This window comes from Thalassophryne amazonica, chromosome 13 (genome assembly GCF_902500255.1).
Source record: "Thalassophryne amazonica chromosome 13, fThaAma1.1, whole genome shotgun sequence".
Taxonomy (NCBI): Eukaryota; Metazoa; Chordata; class Actinopteri; order Batrachoidiformes; family Batrachoididae; genus Thalassophryne; species Thalassophryne amazonica.
Genome location: NC_047115.1, coordinates 42,013,563 through 42,037,804, shown reverse-complemented (window position 1 = coordinate 42,037,804; position 24,242 = coordinate 42,013,563).

Sequence of the window (24,242 nt, the reverse complement as noted above, 5' to 3'; positions counted from 1 at the left end):
TTTTCTGGGCATTATTTTTGTTTGTTTATTTTACTAGTTTGGGAGGTTCTCCAATTTATTTTCTGAAATGACTTATATGTCAAAAATAGGGGTGTAATGGTACATGAAACTCATGGTTCAGAATATTTTCAATGTACTGGAAACAAGAAACATATTGTCCATAAGATATGGAGCCTATGTTGAGGCTAGTAGTCTTTTCAGATTGTTACAAAACTTTTTTTCTTAAATGCCTGTTAAATATATGTATCAAAATAAATGAGACTTGCTTTTTTTTTCTCTTCATTATGCATTTTTTGACAGATGTGACATATACATCTGTGTGACTTATAGTCTGAAAAATACCTTACTCCTTTATAAAAAAGACATGTACATATGATCATACAGACAGGGCTTATTGGTCACTACAAACAATAATAATGTTATATGATGACACCATCATGACGTCATATCAATCAATCAATCAACTTTTTTCTTGTATAGCGCCAAATCACAACAAACAGTTGCCCCAAGGCGCTCCAAATATATCCATTAGAATGCAGCATCTTAAATTCTGATCTATATGGACTCCAGATTATGCTTCTACATCTTCTAAAACAGCAATTTCAAACAGGGGTGGATCCAGAAATTTTTGGTAAGGAGTCTGATTCATTGCATTTGGGCAATCCACTCATTCATGAAATGACCGCATAATACTGTCACTGATATATATATATATATATATATATATATATATATATATATATATATATATATATATATATACAATTATTATTATTATTATTATTATTATTATTAGGAAGCAACTCTTTCCATCATAAATACTAATAATACTAATATAAAAGTCAAATTTGCTAAATAAAATATTCATATATATATATTATGAACCATATCCTTCATTATGCAAGACAATAATATACAATGTGATATTGATAATTTTTTCAACTGTTGACAATGAGTTAAGTCAACAAACAGGCACTTTTTTTTATCAAATGTGAAAATTTTCAAAAAGGTCAGAAACATTATCTTAATCTGAGTATTTTTCAATACCTAACATGAGTACAGAAGTAGCTCTAACTTGATCCTTCAATTCTTCGAGCATGAGAAATATCAATATATGTTACATCAGTACAGTGATGAATCCTCTAATGCAAAACAAGCAGTCATGGAATAAGATCATGATTTAATTTAGATCACAAAGTCCAACCTGTTTTCATTATTTATTTATTTGTTTGTTTGTTTATTTATTTTGGTTTGCAAATTTGTTGTTCTGTTTTTTCCCACTGAAAGATAATGACAAAGAAATTGTGGCAAACACTGAGTTATCAAAGTTAAAATCTTTCTCTTGTTTTCTTTTCCTTATTTATTTTTCTTTCTCCTTTTTCCTTTCTTTGTTTTTTTTTTCCACATATTTTTTCTTTGCATTTTTTTTCTTTTTTCCTTTTTGTTTTTGTTTTTTGGAGGGGGGTGGCTGGTGGGTGGTGCATCAAAAAGCTAGAAGGAGGAACGTCAGTACAAATGAGCAAACAGATTGCCATGTGCTGATTTGTACACAAAGCTGATTTCACATTTATCAAATAGCATTTGACAGATTAGCTTTGCATGATGACGCTTCGTCATGGACCAAGTTGGATAAATTCCTCCACAAATTTACAGTCACTTCAAGATTCCAAGTGTTTGCTGGCCGTGTAATCGATTTTCCTTAAGTGAAGCTTTAACTCTCTCTGGCAACATGCAGTGTTATACTGGAAAAATAACTTGATCATTACCAAAACTTTCCCTAAATTCCTGTTGTGGAAATGAGAAAACATTTTGATGAACGTCTTTTCATCGTCTCTTGATAACCATCTGTCCTGCTCCTGTACCTGACAGCATCTCTATATCAGAAACGAATGGGAAAATATACTTGTGTTCTTCAGTCAGTCATATATACATATGAATTAGAAACGTGATGCTCGTCACAAACGACTCCTGTTTCTGCACATTTGCTTCCCACGTATTTTATTGTGCAGTTCCTATTTTCGAGGCGTACTATATAATCCTTTTCATTGTTTTAACGACAGCACTCTTATTGGAGCCATGTTTCCTTTCAATAACCAAATCCAAAAGCTTGTTAATATCTGCAAGCAGTCTCCTTCAACTGGAGGCTGGACTTCATTTTTAGACTGGTGCTGATATTTGTTCTAGAAATGCAGACTACAAAACCATTCTGTTATCGTTTGTCATCACTTAAGTGAGACCATTATTTTTTCCTCTTTTTGATATGGGGAAAATAAGACTTTAATTTGGTACGTCAACATTTTCCATAATTCCTCTGGTGGCCCCCTGCACTTCCCAGAATGCACCACGGCGCCAGCAGAGTTCCACCGTCTCACAGTGCATGTAAACAATGGCAAAGCGAGGATGTGTGTTGTGTGTTGGGGGGTGTGGCTGGACATTTTGGTGTTCTTTTCTTTTCTTTGCTCTCCAGGTGGCATGGAAACTGATTTGTCTGTGGAAAAGGTGCTGACCGAAGAGTCCTTCACCCTCATCAACATCATGTGCAGCACCTGTGGATGGTGCTCACACCCTCATCAACATCATGTGCAGCACCTAAATAAATTGTTTTTGTTATTGGAACCGCTTTCTGGTTATTTTGGCGCTGGGTTCCGTCAGACGCAGGTCCGCTCCTCAACCCGCGTCGACACATAACAGTAGTTCCCGGCCATTCCATAATGGACCCAGCGGCAGAGGCGGCTCCTTTTGCCGAAAAAGTTCAAGAACACTTGGAGAAAATATGGGAGCAATTACAGCATCTCGCAAACCAAATTAAACAAACAGACGCCCGTGTTACGGAGCTTGTAGCGCAAGCCGTTCCGCTTCCTGCTGCTCCAGCTGCGGCACCATCGATACCGGTGCAGATAACTCCGTCACCCAGAGATTCGGCGTCCAAATCGATTATTTGTCATCCGGAGCCTTATGTGGGAGACGTCGAAGCCTGTGCTTCATTTTTGATGCAATGTTCTCTGGTTTTTGCTCAGCGACCGGCTTCCTTCTCTTCTGATGGGAGCCGTGTTTCATATGTGACAAATTTGCTCCGAGGTGACGCCATAGCTTGGGTCACAGCTTTGTGGAGTAACAACTCGCCATTGTTAGGATCCTTTAAGGATTTCTCCCGGGAGTTCCGACTGGTTTTTGACCATCCGGTGAAAACGAATACCGTTGCCCAACGGTTGCTGAATCTCAGGCAGGGGAGGCGGAGTGCAGCGGAATATTCCGTGGATTTCTGGATTTTTTCTGCTCAGTCAGGTTGGAATGCCGCAGCTTTACGAGGAGTGTTTGTAGATGGGTTAAATGAGTCATTAAAAGACGAGCTGGCAGTCCGTGACGAGCCAAACGATTTAGATGAGCTAGTATCGTTGGTGATTCGTCTAGATGATCGGATGAAGGAGCGTGGACGCGAGAGAGGGCGGCCATCAGAGCGGGTTTTTTCGTCTCGGGGCTTTCCCCGACACAGATCTGGGCCGCCTCTTCTTCGCCCCACTGAGGCTCCTCCGACGGGACTTCTGGCTCCTCTTGCTGACGAGCCCATGCAGCTCGGACGAGCGGAGATCACTGTATTGCCCCAACATAGAAGCGTCAAGAAAAATAATGGTGACGTATCTCCAGGTGTTCTGGGACAGGCAAAATAACACACACACACACAAAAAAAAACTTGCTTGGGTTAATGTTTTGTTTTCTTTGAATAGGGGTTATTATTTGTTTGGGGAGTCAGAGGCGTGTCTGGTGGAGTGAACGTTAGGCGGTTAGAAGCCCGTCTGGCCTCACTTGATCGTTATTTTTTATGTGTTTTTAGGTATTTTCTGTTTGGGGTTTTGGGTCGTTTTATTTTGTTGTTTTTTATTTCCCTACATCCCTCACTTGCCCCAAGACCGTTTGTCTTGTGGGTTGTGGGGTGGTACAGGTTGGTCACGCTGAGCGTTCTCAGAAGACCTCTGCACCTAGGGGGGGGTGTTAGGGGCGTTTTTTTTGGTTTGGTTAGGGCCCGGTTCCACCCCAGCCTTGGTGAGCCTTTGTACCGTTCGTCATTGGTGTTGCCGGGGTGTGGTGCAGCGGGAACATACCTCAGTCGGAGGGGTGGGCCGATCTGTTGCCGTTCGCCTTTTCGGTAGTTCCACCCCTCCCGAGAGGCTGGGGTATGGTCGAGTTGGGGCACCGGACGTATTTCCGGTTTTCCGCTGCGCCTTGGGGTTGGGGCTGGGTTAGTTTTTCCTGTTCCCTTCCCCAGCTTTATGTTTTGAGCCGTTTGCCAAAATTGGGCCGCCGAGGGGCTCTGGGAGGGACCTGGGGTCTTTCGGGGTGCCAGGGAAGGTAACAGGGTTTACGGTTGTTTTATGTGCCCCTGGGGTTGTTTTAGGTAGTCCTCCGGGGGTTGGATTTTGATTTTGTTTTGTTTCCTTCTGGGTTCCACCTCCAGGGTTGATGGGATGGTCCTCTGGGGGGGAATTGGCTTGTGGGGCCGACTAGCCTGGTGTGGCCGGGTCTGGGGTTCCGGGGTTGTGGGGAGGGTGCCTCCTGGGGTTTGATGGTACGGTCCTCTGGGGGGCGCCGTTTGCTCCATGTACAACTGGGGACCTTTGTGGGATTCCGGTTCTGGCTATTCCTCCTGGAACCGGTGGTAAAGGCCTTCTGGGGGGGGTTGGGCTCTGCAGGCCATTCTGGGGGGGTTGTTTGTTATTTTTCTTTTATGCATTTATGTTTGTATTGTGTTTGAGGGGCTGTGTTGGGTTTTTGCGTTTGGGAGTTTTTCTTTCCTTCCCGGGGTTGGATGGGATGGTCCCCTGGGGAGGTTTTGGGTGGGTTTTATGTTTTTTCTTGTGTGTTGGATTATACTGGGGACTGTTTTGGGGTTTTTTGTTGATGCCAGCCGGCCTTCCAGCTGCGGTGCCCTGTCCTGCTGTCTGTGGTGGACCTTGGGAGCGTTGTGCTGTCTGCTTCCTGACGAGGACTCCGGCGGGAGGTGCTGTTCTCGGGCCTGGTCTGTTCGGTCGCCGGGAGGCTTCCCGTTGAAGGGGGGGTACTGTTGTGTGTTGGGGGGTGTGGCTGGACATTTTGGTGTTCTTTTCTTTTCTTTGCTCTCCAGGTGGCATGGAAACTGATTTGTCTGTGGAAAAGGTGCTGACCGAAGAGTCCTTCACCCTCATCAACATCATGTGCAGCACCTGTGGATGGTGCTCACACCCTCATCAACATCATGTGCAGCACCTGTGGATGGTGCTCACATGCAACCTTAAAGACTTTCAGCTGAAGCAGATAATTGGATGGCGTTCTGCATTTAAGCCATGTGTGATTCAGGCAGAATTGCCGGGAACTCGACCTTGTGATGTTCGTTTGTGAGACGCTGAGGACCGCGCCTGGGTTTGACACATCGATCCTGTGAAGCAGGAAGGGTGAGGGACACATGCTGTCAGCACACATCAGAGGTGATTAATTGTTTGACTACTCGTTGATAGTAACTTGGTATTTTGTTACGCAGTATATTTGAATTGAGATGAGAATTGTGCAGCTTGCTTCTCACTGCTGTGGCGTGCGGACGAGTGATCCTCCACCTGTTGTGAGAAGCTGCTCATTTGCATAAAGTTTAAAATACAGACCTGAATGTGTTGCTGATAGTGTGTGTCTTTTGAAGGATATTAGTTGTAACTGCTGACTTACCTCACTTCTTCTATCCTTCACAGAGAGTCGGTTTGTCGTGTCCACCTGGGGGGTGTTTGGCGATAATAGTGAGTCCAGAAGCGCCGGGCTTCGATCCTTTTGGGCGCTGGAGAGCGTGCCAGCCTTCACTCCACCAGAATGACGCTGTTTTAGTTTTCTACACTTTATTATGCACCAGAGGGTGAATAAATAAATTGTTTTTGTTATTGGAGCCACTTTCTGGTTATTTTGGCGCTGGGTTCCGTCAGACGCAAGTCCGCTCCTCAACCCGCGTCGACACATAACAATGTGGATGGCTTTGATTTAGCAAGTTCACGGGTGATTGTGATGATGACACATTCTCCCAAGTTGAGAGGGTTATCTAGAGGAGGTGTAGCACCTGTGATGCACTTCTGCTGTGCCCCGATGTTGTCTTATTGTCCATACTTCATGAGATGTGTTTACACTGTGAGTGCTGAGCTCCTGACACCGGAACTCTGCTGAAATCGACCTCTCGCGTGAGTCACGGACCGCCAAACGGTGCGAGATTCACAATTGCCAAACAGGGAATCAAACTTTCTTAAAGGTGTGTCTCATGGAGTCAAAACTGGTTCCGTGTCATATTTGTAATTTGTTCATTTACTGTAAAATAAAACAAACTGAGTGAGTGGTCATCCTTTAGATGTTGTGATTCCATCATTTTTGTCAGGTGATGTTGTGATACTTTCACTTTTGATGCTCTGTGTGCTTCTTATCCTGTGTGCTGCTATAGAATGCTGCTGATCCAGTGGATCAGTAAAGGTCTATCTAATCTTTTCTGAACTAATCTTATCCACAAATGATAACTGTGACAAATGCCTGAAAAAAAGTAATTCAGTGACTCTGCCAAGGAGGCAACATTTTTTCATTTGTTCAGTTGTTTGATTGCAACCAGGACTACTCAAAAAGTGAGAGACCAATTTTCAAGAAAGAAATTTGGATCCAGAGGCAGAGCCAGGTCTTTTATGATTAGTTGTTTGTGGTGGTAAACGCTGAAATGTGCGATGTGCAGCATGGTGGAGGTGGGGGGTGTGGGGGCAGACTGACTGAGCCTCTCTGTTTCTAATAATTGAACATCTTTAAATCAGTAAATATGTCTTGGACTTCATTTACATAAATCTGTCTGGAGTAGGTAGTTCCCAAAAACTGAGTGAAAACTGAGACAAGTGATGGTCCCCCCCACCCCATATCCCCCCAAAAGTTCTCAAACTTCATTCTCTTAAATACATTAAATATGTTAAACACAAATTCATACAGAATTAAACAATTCAAGTGAATTTCTAAGATAAAAAATACACTTAATAAATTTATGAACAGGCAGCATTGTGATCACCTTGAGTAACAGAATCCAGTGGCTTCGCATTTCCATAAATGCACAATAATTTTCCCACAATACACTATGATTTTTGGCACAAAAATCAGCACGCATCAGTTTCAGATAAAGATGAGGGCAACAGCGGACAAAGAAGGTGCCGGTTTTTTGAGTGATTCACCCAAAATAATTTGTCTTAAAAAAACAAAGGGAAAGTGGTTCTTACAGGTAGTTTTTGCGCTGTTCCATTGTGGAGCAACTCATCTGGGGTGGATAAGGCGCTTGGGATTAAGAGATCATACGACAGATGCCCACGAGGTTACAACAATTCTCTGAGCAAACCACAAAGTGTCCCTCATGGATCTCGGATGAAATCGCACACTCGAGACAAATGAGAGTCAAGTGGATGGCAGGAAGTCAGTCAATGAACTGGTGAAGAGTGGAAGAATGAGCCGGTCTTTAAACTGTGCAGGAGTGGATGATAAATTGCAGGTGCGACATGTCAAAAGGTCAGCCACATCCAGCCTAGGCTCACAAAATAGACATACGTACAGGGGAGAAGGGAACAGAAGAGAATGCTAACAGAAAAGGTCAAATCCTAACAGCTTTATGGTTAATTTGGGCTTACATGTGGCGGTGGTGTATGTGTGTGTGTTTGTGGTGGTGGGGGAGATTTTAATAGCAAATGTGGCAAATAAATATTTATCTTATTTGTGGAGCAGAACATGCAAGCGCACATGGCTGTTGATTAATCGCTCACCGTTCCGGTCACTTTCATACTCAAAAAGAAAGAACAGAACGAAAAGAAAACAATCTGTATAACTGGATCTAGTCCCTCTTTGCTATGCGAAAACAGAACGAACGAAGTAAGAAATGACACTTCAGGGTTTTTTCTTCTTTGTTCTCCTGCCCAGATAAGCTGCTGCACCAGCCAAAAGGCTTCTGCTCCGCTCACATATGCCCACAGATCCTGTGATCCGCTCGGTCAGAAAGATAAGTAGCTCATTGCAACAATAACTTATTAAACCATGCAAGCATGGCTTAATAACATGCTCTGTAAAAACTGGCCACCTACAAAAATAGCTGTCTGGCACTGGCTCTGGAGGGAAGCCACCAAGACACCCATGAGAACTCTTAAGGAGTTATAGGCTTCTGTGGCTTTGACTGGAGAAACTGTGTATCAGGCAACTTTTTTATCCATTGCATCACCACCTGTAAAGCGTCATGTTCACGGTGGAGTGGTACAGAGAAAGATTATATCAAAAAGTAAATGTGAAATTTCACAGTACAGTTTGCCAGAAGGCACATGGGAAGCTCTGTTTTCTTATGTGAAAATACTTCCACCCAATCGTGAAGGTATCACTGGTTGTAAAACAAGTGCAGTATGCATAATCTTTAGGCACAGTGCTAGAACCCCGTAATGCCTTAAGAATGATCTTGGTGGCTTCCCTCACTTGGCTCCTTCTTGCACAGCCACTCAGTTCATGAGAACTGTCTACTACAGACAGATTTACCCAACAGTCCTATACTGTTTGTATTTCTTAAGACTGATGTATCCATCCCCTGACTTGTCCAAAGAAAATTGCCTGTAAATATGATGATTTATGTGAAAGAATAATACTTATATTTATCTTGAAGTTATGGTCTCTGAAAATGGAGGGAGTACTATGTCATCAAACGGTCATAATTCTTAAATGTTTAATGTGATATATTTGTTTTGACTGTTTCATTACGTTCATTATATTAATTTCATTTTTACTTCACTGTATGAAAGCTATTGTTGTTGCTCTACAATATTTTTGGACATTTTATTAAATGTACTGATTCCACTAAATTGATTTGTTGACATATATTTCGGATCATATTTTAAAATCTGTCCTTAAAAATCACGATTGCCAAAGACACTGACCACGCACCCGCACACACACACACACACACACACACACACACACACACACACACACACACACACACACACACACACACACACACACACACACACTATTGTAGCAGTGTTTGCAGTGGTTCTTCCACAACAGCACCTGTAGTTTGTTTCCCCCAAAACGGGTGTGTGTGTTCGACAGCAGCAACGGGGGTCACGACAATCCCTGTCTCGCTCCCCGCTGTTCCACCCAGGGGCCTAAACTACTAATGGCCCCCTAATGTATAAATAGCATTCTGTAGGCATTAGTCACACTTTCTCTCCACTCTGACACACACGCACACGTCCAAGCACACACACACAGGGAGGCAGGCCTCTGCAGCATTAGTCACAGTGGCGGCCCCTGCCTGCAGCTGAGGGCCAAGGCCAGGGCCCGAGGAGCTAAATTGTCCTGCACAAACAATGCATGTCAAAGAGGAGCATCGAATGCATTCTTCAGGTCGGGAAGAGGTTGTTTGGAGCACAAAAACACGGCAGCAGGACTGTGCCAGGGGCTCGGGAGAATAGAGACGTGCACATCTCTGAGTGCAGGTTGCTTTGTGATGTGCGTGTGTTCTCGCTCTCATGACCGTGTCACACACAGATCGTTCTGTTGAGATGTTTGAGTGAATGTCAACCAATCAGAGCGGTGGAAGATGTGTATCACTGGAAGCTGTATTTTCATGCAAATCTCCGATGTTACAGAGCGACAAAAGCTTCTCCTTGCTCGCTATGTGGACGGCTAAATATCTTAATTTTCACCAGGCAAAATGAGACATTTACCATTTAGGCACAGAACTGCAGGGATATTAATATCTATTTAAAGCATCATTTATCAGGGTAATATACTGGATAATCACATCACAGTGTGCAAAATCTTGTTCACATCTGTATTTGAATGTTATTTTTAAGTCGACATTTAAATGACCTTACCTGACTTTTCTGACATTTCCCACACAGGCACAGCATTTTGATAAATTCATCATCTTTGTCTTTCCGCCCACATATCAGATCAATCATTTTGCTTCTATTGCCGCTGAAGCAGCAGTTTTCTGGCTGGCAAACTGGCAGCTGGGACCCTTACAAAAGTACTTTCTCGAGGGAAACTAAACGACAGCAGCTGGCTAATTCTTAAAGCTACAGTGTGCAGGATGTAGTGTCATCTAGTGGTGAGACGTCAGATTGCATCATGCACACCAAAGTCACTAGTGTTAAATTAACCCTAGAAAGTCTCTGTATGTGTTAAATTGACAGTGTCAATGTTAAACTAATAATAATAAAGAATGGACACATATAGTCTTTGTAGTATCACTGGTGATTGTGCTGTGCACCTTCGCGGGTCACAGTTTTATTTCCTTTCATGTTTTTGCTTCGTAGGTGACAGGGATTCATGCGCTTTTCCTTCTTCTGGTAATAAGCATGTATGATCCTCCATTTTACAAAAATGAGGGTTTTCAAACTTGTTAGCCTGCTTGTAGCAACCAGTAGGCAGTGTATAGGGGAGCAACCACTGGTTTCTCTCTTTTTCATCGGTGTTCAGGCTGTGCTGCAAAATGCAAAAGGCAAAGTGAGTATGTTCCTATTGGGCTACTGTATGAACACTGTGCTGTGATATGGCGGCCTCCATGGAGGGGGTCCGCTCCCATGTAGCTCTGAAGGGCTCATTCTAAGCTTATAAAAACACATTGACTCTTTGTTGCAGGTAAATACACATTAATGAACAAATGTTATGAATGCTATATTCCATTTCTTGTAATAAACGCCCCAAAATCATTCACACTGTACCTTTAACCTTTAAGTCTTACTCTATAAATGTGATTTTTGGTGTTTTTTTTCTTTATTAGCATGTCAGTAAAAGACAATATGTGATATTTGAAAATGTTATATCTATCTATAAAGCAAGAAACGTCTGTGTGAGTGCGAGAATTTTGCTCACATATCTCTCTGACTGTTTGTCAGATCAGCCCCAGCTTTCAGATATGACTTGCACATGGCATGATGATGTTCATCCTTTATTATGAAAATTTGGGGGATTAATTTTCCAAACATTTATTTTGAAATCTTTATTTCCATTACAAGTTTGGTCCTCGGGAAATGCATTGCTTCTCCAAACGTGCCCGTGAATAAAATCAAGCCCACTCTCTTTTCGTCTATGGTGTTTAGTGCACCAGTTTAATTGGCTAATGTTAGCTTAGCCTTAGCTAAACAATCAATGGGTCCCACGATTTACCCAGACTGACCCAGACTGACTGCGAATATGACTAAATTAAGTGCTTTTATTTCATTTTAATTATTTAATTGTTTTTTGTGCCATTTTGTAACTGCTGGAATCCACCCCATCGTCAAAATGTACCCCTCTAAACAAATCAAGCGCAACTCTCTTCATCTATGGCGGATCATGGCAGCTGGCATCCTTATTGTTGCATTGCTGCCACCTTCTGCATCAGTCCGTTATAGCAGTACTAAATCCTCTCAATGAGTCCAGTGTCTTTCAAGACAGAAAAGTGGGGTTTTGAGGAAGTTTAACATGAAGAAGAAATGGGGGGGAGGTGACAGGGCATCACCGGAACCAGGAGGCCATCTTCTGCTGGATTCCAGGAAGGAGCAGAGGAATGGTGGGGGGGCAAGGGTGCATGTAGGAAGTCATTGCCAGTAGGTGGAACATCTGAGGGATTCATCCATGCATTCATCCATTCATCTGGGAGTGAGCCGTTGAGAGTCTACATGGGAGCTGTTTGAGTTGCTTAGATGGAACATTTCTGTCTGCATGTTTGATCATTCCTTTTGTTTTATTTCCTTCTTTTGCTATTGTCAGTATGAACAAAGCAGATGGTCACGCCATTGAGTCTGCTGTGCTTGAGATTTCAAACAAAGCACACTTGAGGGAATTTTCCTTTTCCACTATCGCCAGGTGTGCTTGCGGGGCGCGGGGGTGCAGTTATGCCTCACCCTTATGCGGAACATTGGGATGACTTATGATTTGCCACCATATAAACAAACTGAAATGTAACTGAATTGTAATAAGTTGACTCCTGGCCCTGAGGCCCATTGGTGCTGGTGCTTACTGTAGCAGGACACTGACCAGAGCCTAGGACTCTTCCTGGATGGGATGCTTGTCCAACTTGTAATTTTTTTTTAAATCATGGCTTGGATTATGGCACATACAGCATGTGCACAGCTTCGGGAATTTATACAAATAGAGACACACAAATTAAATTAAACCTACATGGGGTGATTGAGAAGTTTTGAGCCTGACACATTCTAGCGAATCTGTGAAGATTTGACTCGGGGCTGAGAAATGTTGGTTTCTCAGAATGCAGAAGATGGAGAACCACGCCCTACTTTCTCCGGGTCAGGTTCAAAACTTCTCAATCGCCCCTTGTACGATGGCAGCAATCTCCAGACTCCGATGACTTATCATACTACTGCACCACTGGTACAAACCCATATTTAAGTCCATTTAACAATTAGTTTACCTCAGTTTGGGATAATTAGGGTCTTATTACTGGAGAGCACCAATCACACCTTTAAAGTCAACCATGTCCACATAACCATTACTGAGCCATGACCACTACATCTACACGACCTTATAAAAAGGCTTATCATCATATCTTGTTGTGCCAGTACTGCAACCAGTTCAAGGCTTCTTGGTTGGCTTCATATAGGCCTTGTTGGATGGCATTTGGGCCCAGTTCGCAATCATGGAGAATGTGTTACATGGCTTGGTTAGGGTGGCCACATGGGCACTTGGCTGAGTTCACTCATCGTGGTTTCAGGAGGTTATCTCTGGTTCTGCCTACTCCACTCCTGGCTCTGTTCAAGGCAACACATGTATAAAAAGGCTAAAAAAAATAATGGCAGAGATTTTCTTTTTCATTCTATCATTGTTTCTTCCATCCTGCCCTGAAATTATATTAGGAATCTGTTAGTTTGTTACATTGTGCCAGACTCTGACGATGTGCCAAGACCAAATTGAAGACATTAGAAAACATTCCAAGTCTGTTTTCCTTTAAAAGGTTATGTATAACTTAGCAGGTTTGTATTCATGTCAGCTGTGGGTAAATATTGGAATTATGCCGTTTCACATAAGTGTTTGGAAAATCTACCAAGCTAGCAGTATTTTGGGGGGGGGGGGTGTGTGTGTGTGTGAGTAGATTCCACGAAAAAAAAAACACCTCACCAAGGCTTTCCTCAAGATCCTTTTCCTCCAGCCCAGCAGCCGATCGCACATAAACACTAATAGACAGTGACAGACATGCACACAGAGAGACTGAGGCGTGCTAATTTCTGCTTCTCTTGGACAAAGATGAAACCGTGCAAGAAGTCAGCAGGTTACTTGGATTTGCTGCTTTTCAGCTTTTGAACCACATTGCACATTGAGGGTTTTCAGGAGTTGGAACCCCTCGTTATGGTGCATCGATCTTAATCATTGTTATAACACTTATTGATCACGTTTGTCCACGCAAATGTCAAATAAAAATCTGAATAGAACTACAGGTTTAGAAAAGTCAAGCCCAAAAAATTGGAAATAGTGAATATGCATAAATATATACAGTGCTACAGCCTTTTTGATTGTGTTGTATCAGCACATTTAAGTTATATGTTCTCATTAGAGCCGAATTTAATGCTGATCATTCTGTAAGTGTGCAGCTGAGGTGGTTGTAATATTTAATTTGCTTTGCAGAGCTGCTGGAAAAAAGGTTGATGTGAGGCACATTTTCCACTGATTTAGATGTTTCTGCTGTTTACCGGGTAAAGACAAGAGAGAGAGAGAGAGAGAGAGAATGCTGGAAACTTAAACAAGCCTGTTTAATAAGGTAGTGTGTGTGTGTGTGTGTGTGTGGGGGGGGGGGGCTCCAATTTAACTTTACATTATGGAAAACAACCCACTTTAAACACCGTATGGAAACGGCAAGATGTGTTGAAAAATTAATGCCACTAACCTTTCAGAGTCACAGGCATGAATGACTGGTTATTTTCTTTCTGAATATGCAGTTTCAGATTTCAGATAACTGTAAAATGGTGCTTAATATTTATTACTTATTGATTCTTACAAAGCAGACTGAACATATCAACGCCCGGTTACCATCTTGTTCCCAAAGAACAGTTTAGTTGATCTCTGCTGGCAGCATTTAACAGTGTTGTGGAATGTCATGGATCATTTGACAGTTAACATCATGGGAAAAGTGATAACTATAACATTTTTAATTACGCAAGACACAGTAGTGTTCAGAATAAGTAAGTAATAGTGTGGCATTCAGTCAGTGAGTTCTTCAATTTTGTGGAACAAACAGGTGTGAATCAGGTGTCCCCTATTTAAGGATGAAGCCAGCACCTGTTGAACATGCTTTTCTCTTTGAAAGCCTGAAGAAAATGGGACATTCAAGACCTTGTTCAGAAGAACAGCGTAGTTTGATTAAAAAGTTGATTGGAGAGGAGAAAACTTATATGCAGGTGCAAAAAATTATAGGCTGTTCATCTACCATGATCTCCAATGCTTTAAATAGACAAAACAAAAACAGAGACGCGTGGAAGAAAATGGAAAACAACCATCAAAATGGATAGAAGAATAACCAGAATGGCAAAGGCTCACCCATTGATCAGCTCCAGAATGATCAAAGACAGTCTGGAGTTACCTGTAAGTGCTGTGACAGTTGTGTCTGTGTGAAGCCTGTGTGAAGCTAATTTATTTGCAAGAATCCCCTGCAAAGTCCCTCTGTTAAATAAAAGACATGTGAAGAAGAGGTTACAATTTGCCAAAGAACACATCAACTGGCCTAAAGAGAAATGGAGGAATATTTTGTGGACTGATGAGAGTAAAATTGTTCTTTTTGGGTCCATGAGCCGCAGCCAGTTTGTGAGACGACCCCCGAACTCTGAATTCAAGCCACAGTTCACAGTGAAGACAGTGAAGCATGGTGGTGCAAGCATCATGATATGGGCATGTTTCTCCTACTATGGTGTTGGGCCTATATATCGCATACCAGGTATCATGGATCAGTTTGGATATGTCAAAATACTTGAAGAGGTCATGTTGCCTTATGCTGAAGAGGACATGCCCTTGAAATGGGTGTTTCAACAAGACAATGACCCCAAGCACACTAGTAAACGAGTAAAATCTTGGTTCCAAACCAACAAAATTAATGCCTCGCAGATGTGAAGAAATCATGAAAAACTGTGGTTATACGAGGTCTGTCCATAAAGTATAGGTCCTTTTTATTTTTTTCAAAAACTATATGGATTTCATTCATATGTTTTTACGTCAGACATGCTTGAACCCTCGTGCGCATGCGTGAGTTTTTCCACGCCTGTCGGTGACGTCATTCGCCTGTGAGCACTCCTTGTGGGACGAGTCGTCCAGCCCCTCGTCGGAATTCCTTTGTCTGAGAAGTTGCTGAGAGACTGGCGCTTTGTTTGATCAAAATTTTTTCTAAACCTGTGAGACACATCGAAGTGGACATGGTTCGAAAAATTAAGCTAGTTTTCAGTGAAAATTTTAACGGCTGATGAGAGATTTTGAGGTGACACTGTCGCTTTAAGGACTTCCCACAGTGCGAGACGTCGTGCAGCGCTCTCAGGCGGCGTCATCAGCCTGTTTCAAGCTGAAAACCTCCACATTTCAGGCTCGATTGATCCAGGACGTCGTGAGAGAACAGAGAAGTTTCAGAAGAAGTCGGTTTCAGCATTTTATCCGGATATTCCACTGTTAAAGGAGATTTTTTTAATGAAAGACGTGCGGACGCTCCGCCACAGGAAAAACACCTCCGTTGGAAGCCTTAAGGACAAGTTGGAACATGTCCAGCTGTTAAACAATTTCTCATATACTCACTCCACTGAAAGCCATCAAAAGCCGCCTGGATTTTACAAATGGTTATCAACACGGAGGTGTTTTTCCTGTGCCGCCGCTCCGCGCCGGCTGCGTCCCGATGCACGGACCCGTCCGCACGTCTTTCATTAAAAAAATCTCCTTTAACAGTGGAATATCCGGATAAAATGCTGAAACCGACTTCTTCTGAAACTTCTCTGTTCTCTCACGACGTCCTGGATCAATAGAGCCTGAAATGTGGAGGTTTTCAGCTTGAAACAGGCTGATGACGCTGCCTGAGAGCGCTGCACGACGTCTCGCACCGTGGGAAGTCCTTAAAGCGACAGTGTCACCTCAAAATCTCTCATCAACCGTTAAAATTTTCACTGAAAACCAGCTTAATTTTTCGAACCGTGTCCACTTCGATGTGTCTCACAGGTTTAGAAAAAATTTTGATCAAACAAAGCGCCAGTCTCTCAGCAACTTCTCAGACAAAGGAATTCCGACGAGGGGCTGGACGACTCCTCCCACAAGGAGTGCTCACAGGCGAATGACGTCACCGACAGGCGTGGAAAAACTCACGCATGCGCACGAGGGTTCAAGCATGTCTGACGTAAAAACATATGAATGAAATCTATATAGTTTTTGAAAAAAATAAAAAGGACCTATACTTTATGGACAGCCCTCATACAACTAAATACTAGTTTAGTGATTCACAGGATTGCTAAAAAAGCAATTCGAACATAATAGTTTTGTTTGTAGCATTAACAGCAGATGCTACTATTATTGTGAACACCCCCTTTTCTACTTTTTTTTACTAATAGCCCAATTTCTTAGCCTTAAGAGTGTGCATATCATGAATGCTTGGTCTTGTTGGATTTGTGAGAATCTACTGAATCTACTGGTACCTTGTTTCCCATGTAACAATAAGAAATATACTCAAAACCTGGATTAATCTTTTTAGTCACATAGCACTACTATTATTCTGAACACTACTGTAGGTGCTCATGGAAGAATGCCGCTTCATATCGCACCCATAATTCTACAGACTCACAAGTGCATACTTTTTTTTTAATTTAAAATATTAAACTTTGAAGGAATTCCTCACTGAATCATTGAAGAATGGCAGAGGTGGGATGAAGTCACTGTCAAGTCATTCTCAAGTCATGAATCGGCAAGTCACAAGTCTCAATTGACTTGACTTGAGACTTGATTTGAGACTTGCCGATTCATGACTTGAGAATGACTTGACAGTGACTTCATCCCACCTCTGAAGAATGGCATTTTTCTTTAGATAATTTTAGTTTATTTAACAGAGAGCTGTTTGTCTGACTGTCTGTTTGTTCCTCTGCTCCTCCCAGTTCCTTTGGCCAGTTTCCATCAAATTTGATATGTAGATTACAGCCAACCCCAGAAGTGCCCTTGAATGTCCTTGGTGTGAAATGTCCACAATACGTAGTACACATGTAGATGAGTTGTGGAATTACCCAAGCAAAGAAGGTTAAAGATCAAAATTTTAAGTTGCACTCCGATGTCCACCAAAATCAGCACATACAACCCCTGGCAAAAATTATGGAATCACCGGCCTCAGAGGATGTTCATTCAGTTGTTTAATTTTGTAGAAAAAAAGCAGATCACAGACATGACACAAAACTAAAGTCATTTCAAATGGCAACTTTCTGGCTTTAAGAAACACTATAAGAAATCAAGAAAAAAGATTGTGGCAGTCAGTAACGGTTACTTTTTTAGACCAAGCAGAAGAAAAAAATATGGAATCACTCAATTCTGAGGAAAAAATTATGGAATCACCCTGTAAATTTTCATCCCCCAAATTAACACCTGCATCATATCAGATCTGCTCATTGACATTGACCCTATGTGTCTTTTTGCAAGGAATGTTTTTGCAGTTTTTGCTCTATGGCAAGATGCATTATCATCTTGAAAAATGATTTCATCATCCCCAAACATCCTTTCAATTGTCCAAAATATCAACATAAACTTGTGCATTTATTGATGATGTAATGACAGCCATCTCCCCAGTGCCTTTACCTGACATGCAGCCCCATATCATCAATGACTGTGGAAATTTACATGTTCTCTTCAGGCAGTCATCTTTATAAATCTCATTGGAAAGGCACCAAACAAAAGTTCCAGCATCATCACCTTGCCCAATGCAGATTCGAGATTCATCACTGAATATGACTTTCATCCAGTCATCCACAGTCAATTGGATGCAGTCCACAATTGCTTTTCCTTAGCCCATTGTAACCTTGTTTTTTTCTGTTTAGGTGTTAATGATGCCTTTCGTTTAGCTTTTCTGTATGTAAATCCCATTTCCTTTAGGCGGTTTCTTACAGTTCGGTCACAGACGTTGACTCCAGTTTCCTCCCATTCGTTCCTCATTTGTTTTGTTGTACATTTTTTGATTTTTGAGACATATTGCTTTAAGTTTTCTGTCTTGACGCTTTGATGTCTTCCTTGGTCTACCAGTATGTTTGCCTTTAACAACCTTCCCATGTTGTTTGTATTTGGTCCAGAGTTTAGACACAGCTGACTGTGAACAACCAACATCTTTTGCAACATTGCGTGATGATTTACCCTCTTTTAAGAGTTTGATAATCCTCTCCTTTGTTTCAATTGACATCTCTCGTGTTGGAGCCATGATTCATGTCAGTCCACTTGGTGCAACAGCTCTCCAAGGTGTGTTCACTCCTTTTTAGATGCAGACTAACGAGCAGATCTGATATGATACAGGTGTTAGTTTTGGGGATGAAAATTTACAGGGTGATTCCATAATTTTTTCCTCAGAATTGAGTGATTCCATATTTTTTTCCTCTGCTTGGTCTAAAAAAGTAACCGTTACTGACTGCCACAATCTTTTTTTCTTGATTTCTTATGGTGTTTCTTAAAGCCAGAAAGTTGCCATTTGAAATGACTTTAGTTTTGTGTCATGTCTGTGATCTGCTTTTTTTCTACAAAATTAAACAACTGAATGAACATCCTCCGAGGCCGGTGATTCCATAATTTTTGCCAGGGGTTGTATATATAGATGGGTTGTGAAATAGCCCAGCAAAGTCAAATTTGGCAAAGGTCAGTCAATGGGAACAAGGTTATGGCTGAAAGTGGATCATCTGCAGAGGTGATTGGTTAAAACAACAATCTGCACAAGGTCGTCCAGCGCTGACCTGGACACACCTGTTGCCACCTCCAAGTTCAAATCTCCAATTCATTATCCACTATTACAGTGTTACCATAACAACATGATACCGCCTCATCAATCCTCAGCTGTCTTTGGGCACACATACTGTAGACGTACAGGGCTTTCTCCTGCGGGGACTTTATTGTTCTTTCTCTTCTGACATGTTCTGTGCTCTTTTATCTTTGAATAATGCATCGAGCCCTTTTTGAAATGCAGTTGTACATTTGGCACTGGCGCTCAGTTTATTTGGCTTTGCTTGTGGATGTCGAGGTGCCCCACATCTTATAGAAGTCTGTGAAACCTCAACGCCCCCCCCCCCCCCCCCCCCCCCGAACCTTCCTCGCCCTCGATCTTCTCCTTCACAATGACAGAAACAACATGCTTTGGGTGGATTTTTACAGCGGGTTCTGATTCCGCCCGCTCCTCCATGACAGTAAATCTTTGCGTACACTATTTTTACACTAGGTTCTACTTAAAGGAGTGTCCGCGCCCCGACACTGGGACCTCTCACTCCCTCCCCTGTGTGTCGTAATAGTGTCGGCTCCATAATGTAAAGTGTTACAAGTGGGTTAGTGGCTGCTGTTTTGGGGCCTCTGTGTCCTCCCAGGCCTCTCCTTTCCCAGCTCCTCTCCCCCAAAGCACTGTGGGTGTGTTTACAGCGAGCCCAGCAGGCCTCCACCAATCACAAAGCCCTCTTCATCCACAGTCCAGGACTGCCAGCTGGTGAGAGTGTGGAAGAAACACCAAATGCCTCTGCTATATATAAAATAATAAATAACATCTCCTCTGCCCTGCGGCGCCGACCTCAACAGAAAGAAAGATAATGAAGGAAACAAACTCAAAGTGAGAAATGCAGGTCGTAGAATAAATCAGCAGTCCCGGCACTGCAGATTTTTTTATCTACCCAGCAGGCAAGCGAGGCTGATAAAGCTTCTGCATTCAGCTTTGGCTCTGCTGAAGAAAAAGAATGTAAAACACAAAGAGAGAGAAAAAAGTGCTGGCTTTGGAGTTTCAGGAATCCAAATTAACTGTGGGTCACATCATGTAATGGCCTGACAAGCAAGAAAACCAAACGGTTGTACCACACAACCTTTCTGGACGAGTGGCCAGATCAACGATTCCCAGGGGAACTGGTGTGGGGTCTTTTGTTTGTTTGTTTTTTGCTCTGCTTTTGCAGAGAGACTAGAAGATCCCAAATAGAAAGAAAGAAAGAAAATTAGACGTACACCTACAAATTACACATCTGCTGAGGTCCCAGAGACCTCATGTTACTATTTTCTTTCTTTGATTCTGGTCACTGCTCTTTGATCCTAATTGCTGAGTTTTGACTGTGATCGCTAACCTTTGATCCTGAATACCGGCCTTTGATACTGTTCACTGAACTTTGATCCCCGTCTGTGATCTTGGAGAGTGATTGTGTTTGCTGAATTGCAATCTTGATCACTGACCTTTTCTCCTAATCTATGATCCTGAGCTTTGATCCAGATTGCTGAACATCAGTCCTGATTGCTGATCTTTCTTCCTGATCACTGAGCTTTGATCCTTACCACTTGTCTTTGATCTTCATCTGTGATCCTGAACTTTGATCATGTTCACTGATATTTGGCCCTGATCTTTGATCATGATTGCTGACCCTCCAACCTGATTACTTACCTTTGATCCTGATCACTTTGACACTGATGATGATCTTTAATCTACATTTATGATCTGAACTTTTTCTGAATTTTTTTTTTTTTTAAGCTTGCCAAGGGTATTATTAGCCATGCCACCAGAGGTGGATGCTCATGTCATCACCTCGGTCTCTATGTAACTATGTATGTATGTACTGTATGTTAGAAAATATCTTAAGAACATCTAATCAGACTTTGGTCGAAACTGGAGGTACACTGGGTCAGTAGATGGGAAGAGGTGAGCCGAAACAAACAAGGTCAAAGGTCATGGTCACATTTGTGGCTTCATGCTATTATATTGTAAAACTGCCAATTCTATGGAAATTCATTCAGATATGAAATCTATGAGAACTTCTGATCTAGCTTTTTCATTGTTGCCATGCTGTCTGTCTGTTGACTGTTAGTGAGCAGAATCTCCCTGATCCTGATGTCCTGTAGGCAGGATATCTTTGATCCTGATTTCTTTAATTTGGTAATCAGGATCACAATCATTGATAAATGTCAGGCTCGGGACCAAAGGAATCAAGATCAAAGCCAAAATGCATCCACTGATCTGGAGCTGCACAAATATTGCAGCAGTTTTTACTTGATCACAGGCTTACTTCACTAAATTTAATTGATATCTGTTTACGTGCTATTGCAATATCTTGCTGACAAACAAACAGAAAAATAGAAAAGATAAACATAATCTCCTTGGTTGAGGTAAAAGAGTCTACAGATGTACTTACGTACTTCAGGTCAGATGGCACATGTCACTCCCTCTGGACCTGCAACTCAGCTACTGTTTGTGAAGGACGAACATCATCCAACTCATCCCACAGCACCGATGGCAACCAACAGCAATGCATCTGTCAGCTGTCATCTTCCTTACAGTCTCACAGTTGACGAAAAGTTGCCGCTTCCTTCCTCCCAGGCGACGTATAGCAGTCAGGGTTCCGAAGGAATATATTCTCCTGCTCATCATGGACTCCGCCGATTATTCACAACAGTGCTGCAGAGGCTGAGAGATGTGGTCGCCGTCAGACTGACAGAAAGACACAGATTTCCTGATGGCATGATTTTTTAAAAGGAAGAAAAGACTCCTTTCAGTACTGTCAGAAAATCTGCTTGTTATATGTACCATGTGGAACATACTATAGTTTTGCTCTACCACCCCAAGGTACAGCAGGCCTCTGTAGGTTGACACCAGAACTACCTGAAAAGTGTTTGTTTTGGCAAAACTCAATATATTTGATGTCAATATATATAGATATATTTGATCTGTCTGTTTCTCCCGCAACTCCTCCCAAGTTCTTTGACTGATTTTCACAAAACTTCATATGTGAACAACAGTCAACCCCAGAGTTGCTTTAGAAAAGGTCTATATTATATAAGGTCATTGCGGTCAAAAGTAAAATTTTACTTTTTCACTCACATTTGCGTCATACTTGGCACACATATGGGTTGGTTCCAGAACTTGCCAACCAAGTCAAACCAGCCAAAGGTCAATCATTAGGGTCAAGGTCACATCTGCTTGTCTCTTTGTTGGCCTCCTCTTCCCAGGTCCTTTTGCTGACTTCTACCAATCATGGTATGTCAGTAAAGTTGGTCTTGTATGGCATTAAAAAAAATTCCCTTTGGCAAAGGTCAAGGAATTTGATTTTTAACCCGATTGGGCTGAAATGAAGCACACACTTAAGTGGATTCCAAAATTTCCTTGGCAAGGTCTGTCCGAAGTCAATCATTTGGGTGAAGGTCAAGTTCACTGGGGTCAAATGTCAGATTGTGATAGCTGTTACTGTCGTCATGTCCACGGGTTGTTACCTAGTTTGTAAAGAACATAGGAGAGACGACTCCACCACTGGATCTAAACTCCCTACTACATTTTATCACAAATTCATAAGTAACTAATTACTTTTGAGTCATTTTTAAAGATTTGTGTCAAATTTCTAAATGTTTTATAGCTGAAGAATTTGTAGAACATTCCATCGTATGGTGTTTTTGTTCATGCCCAGACAGATGTTTGGCATCAAATGGTAAATTTGGACTCAATATGGATTATTGTCCACGTTCCATTGAAGAAGGCTGCAGAGCACAGATCTATTTTCAGACACGCTGACCTCTGCAGACACTTGCCGTGTTATTTCAGGAGCAGACCCGGAAGCCACAATTGTTGGGAAGGTGTCGTAGCACGGACCCACAACAGGGGGCGCAAATGAACGGACAATGAGTAAGCCAAAAGGTAACAATTTAATGTTGTGATAATACACAACGAAACGTGTCGTAATTTTCACAGTCAATAAACACCAGGTGATGTGTGGGCAGGCTCGAAGATAGAAGACGCCCGACGAGAGAGAAGCCGCGTCCCACACGGCCTCCACCACCAACGGTCTGAAGAACACCGGAGCCGCCAAGTCCCGAGTCCCCAGGTGGCCTCTGTCTTCGACTGTCGACCCTGGTACTGCTGGCAGAAAGCAGAAATATGATGTGTGAGTGTGAGTCCGCACACTCAGTAATTTACAGTCCAGACACCGTTAGGAGGGAGCACCTCCACCTCCAAATCACACACACTCGTGCAGCTCCTGTTTGTCCCTCTTCTGGGTCTTCACAGGAATGCGACTGCACACAGAACAATGTTAGACAACGTATTAGATAGCAGAGAAATTACCTTGGTACTGGTACTCGATTTCTCGGCGGGGAGGTGGAGTTGCAGTCCGGCTTTTATGGTGGTGATGATAAACGAGTGACAGCTGGTGCAGAGGATGAGTGACAGCTGTCACTTCTTCTGGGTCTGGCGCCCTCTTGTGCTTGGAGCCCGCACTCCAAGCAGGGCGCCCTCTGGTGGTGGTGGGCCAGCAGTACCTCCTCTTCAGCGGCCCACACAACAGGACCCCCCCCTCAACGGGCGCCTCCTGGCGTCCGACCAGGCTTGTCCGGATGTCTTGCGTAGAACTCGGCCAGGAGGGCCGGGTCCAGGATGAAGCTCCTCTTCACCCAGGAGTGTTCTTCAGGTCCATACCCCTCCCAGTCCACCAGATATTGGAAACCCCGGCCCTTACGACGGACGTCCAGGAGCCTGCAGACTGTCCAGGCAGGCTCCCCGTCAATGAGCCGGGCAGGAGGCGGCGTAGGTCCCGGAGTACAGAGGGGCGAGGTGTGGTGTGGTTTGAGACGGGAAACATGAAAGACAGGGTGAATCCGCAGTGAAGCCGGGAGTTGAAGCTTCACTGCGGCCGGGTTGATGATCTTGAGGATCTTAAAGGGTCCAATGAATCTGTCTTTCAACTTTGGGGAGTCGACACACAAAGGGATGTCCTTGGTCGAGAGCCACACCTCCTGCCCGGGCTGGTATGTGGGGGCCGGGGAACGTCGGCGGTCCGCATGGGTCTTGGCCCTCATCCGGGCCTTTAACAGGGCAGAGCGGGCGGTCCGCCACACCCGGCAGCACCTCCTGAGGTGGGCCTGGACCGAGGGCACACCGACCTCTCCCTCCACCAGCGGGAACAATGGGGGCTGGAACCCCAAACATGCCTCAAAAGGGGAGAGGCCGGTAGCAGACGAGACTTGGCTGTTATGGGCATACTCGATCCAGGCCAGATGGTGACTCCAGGCCACCGGGTGCGCGGAGGTGACGCAGCGAAGGGCCT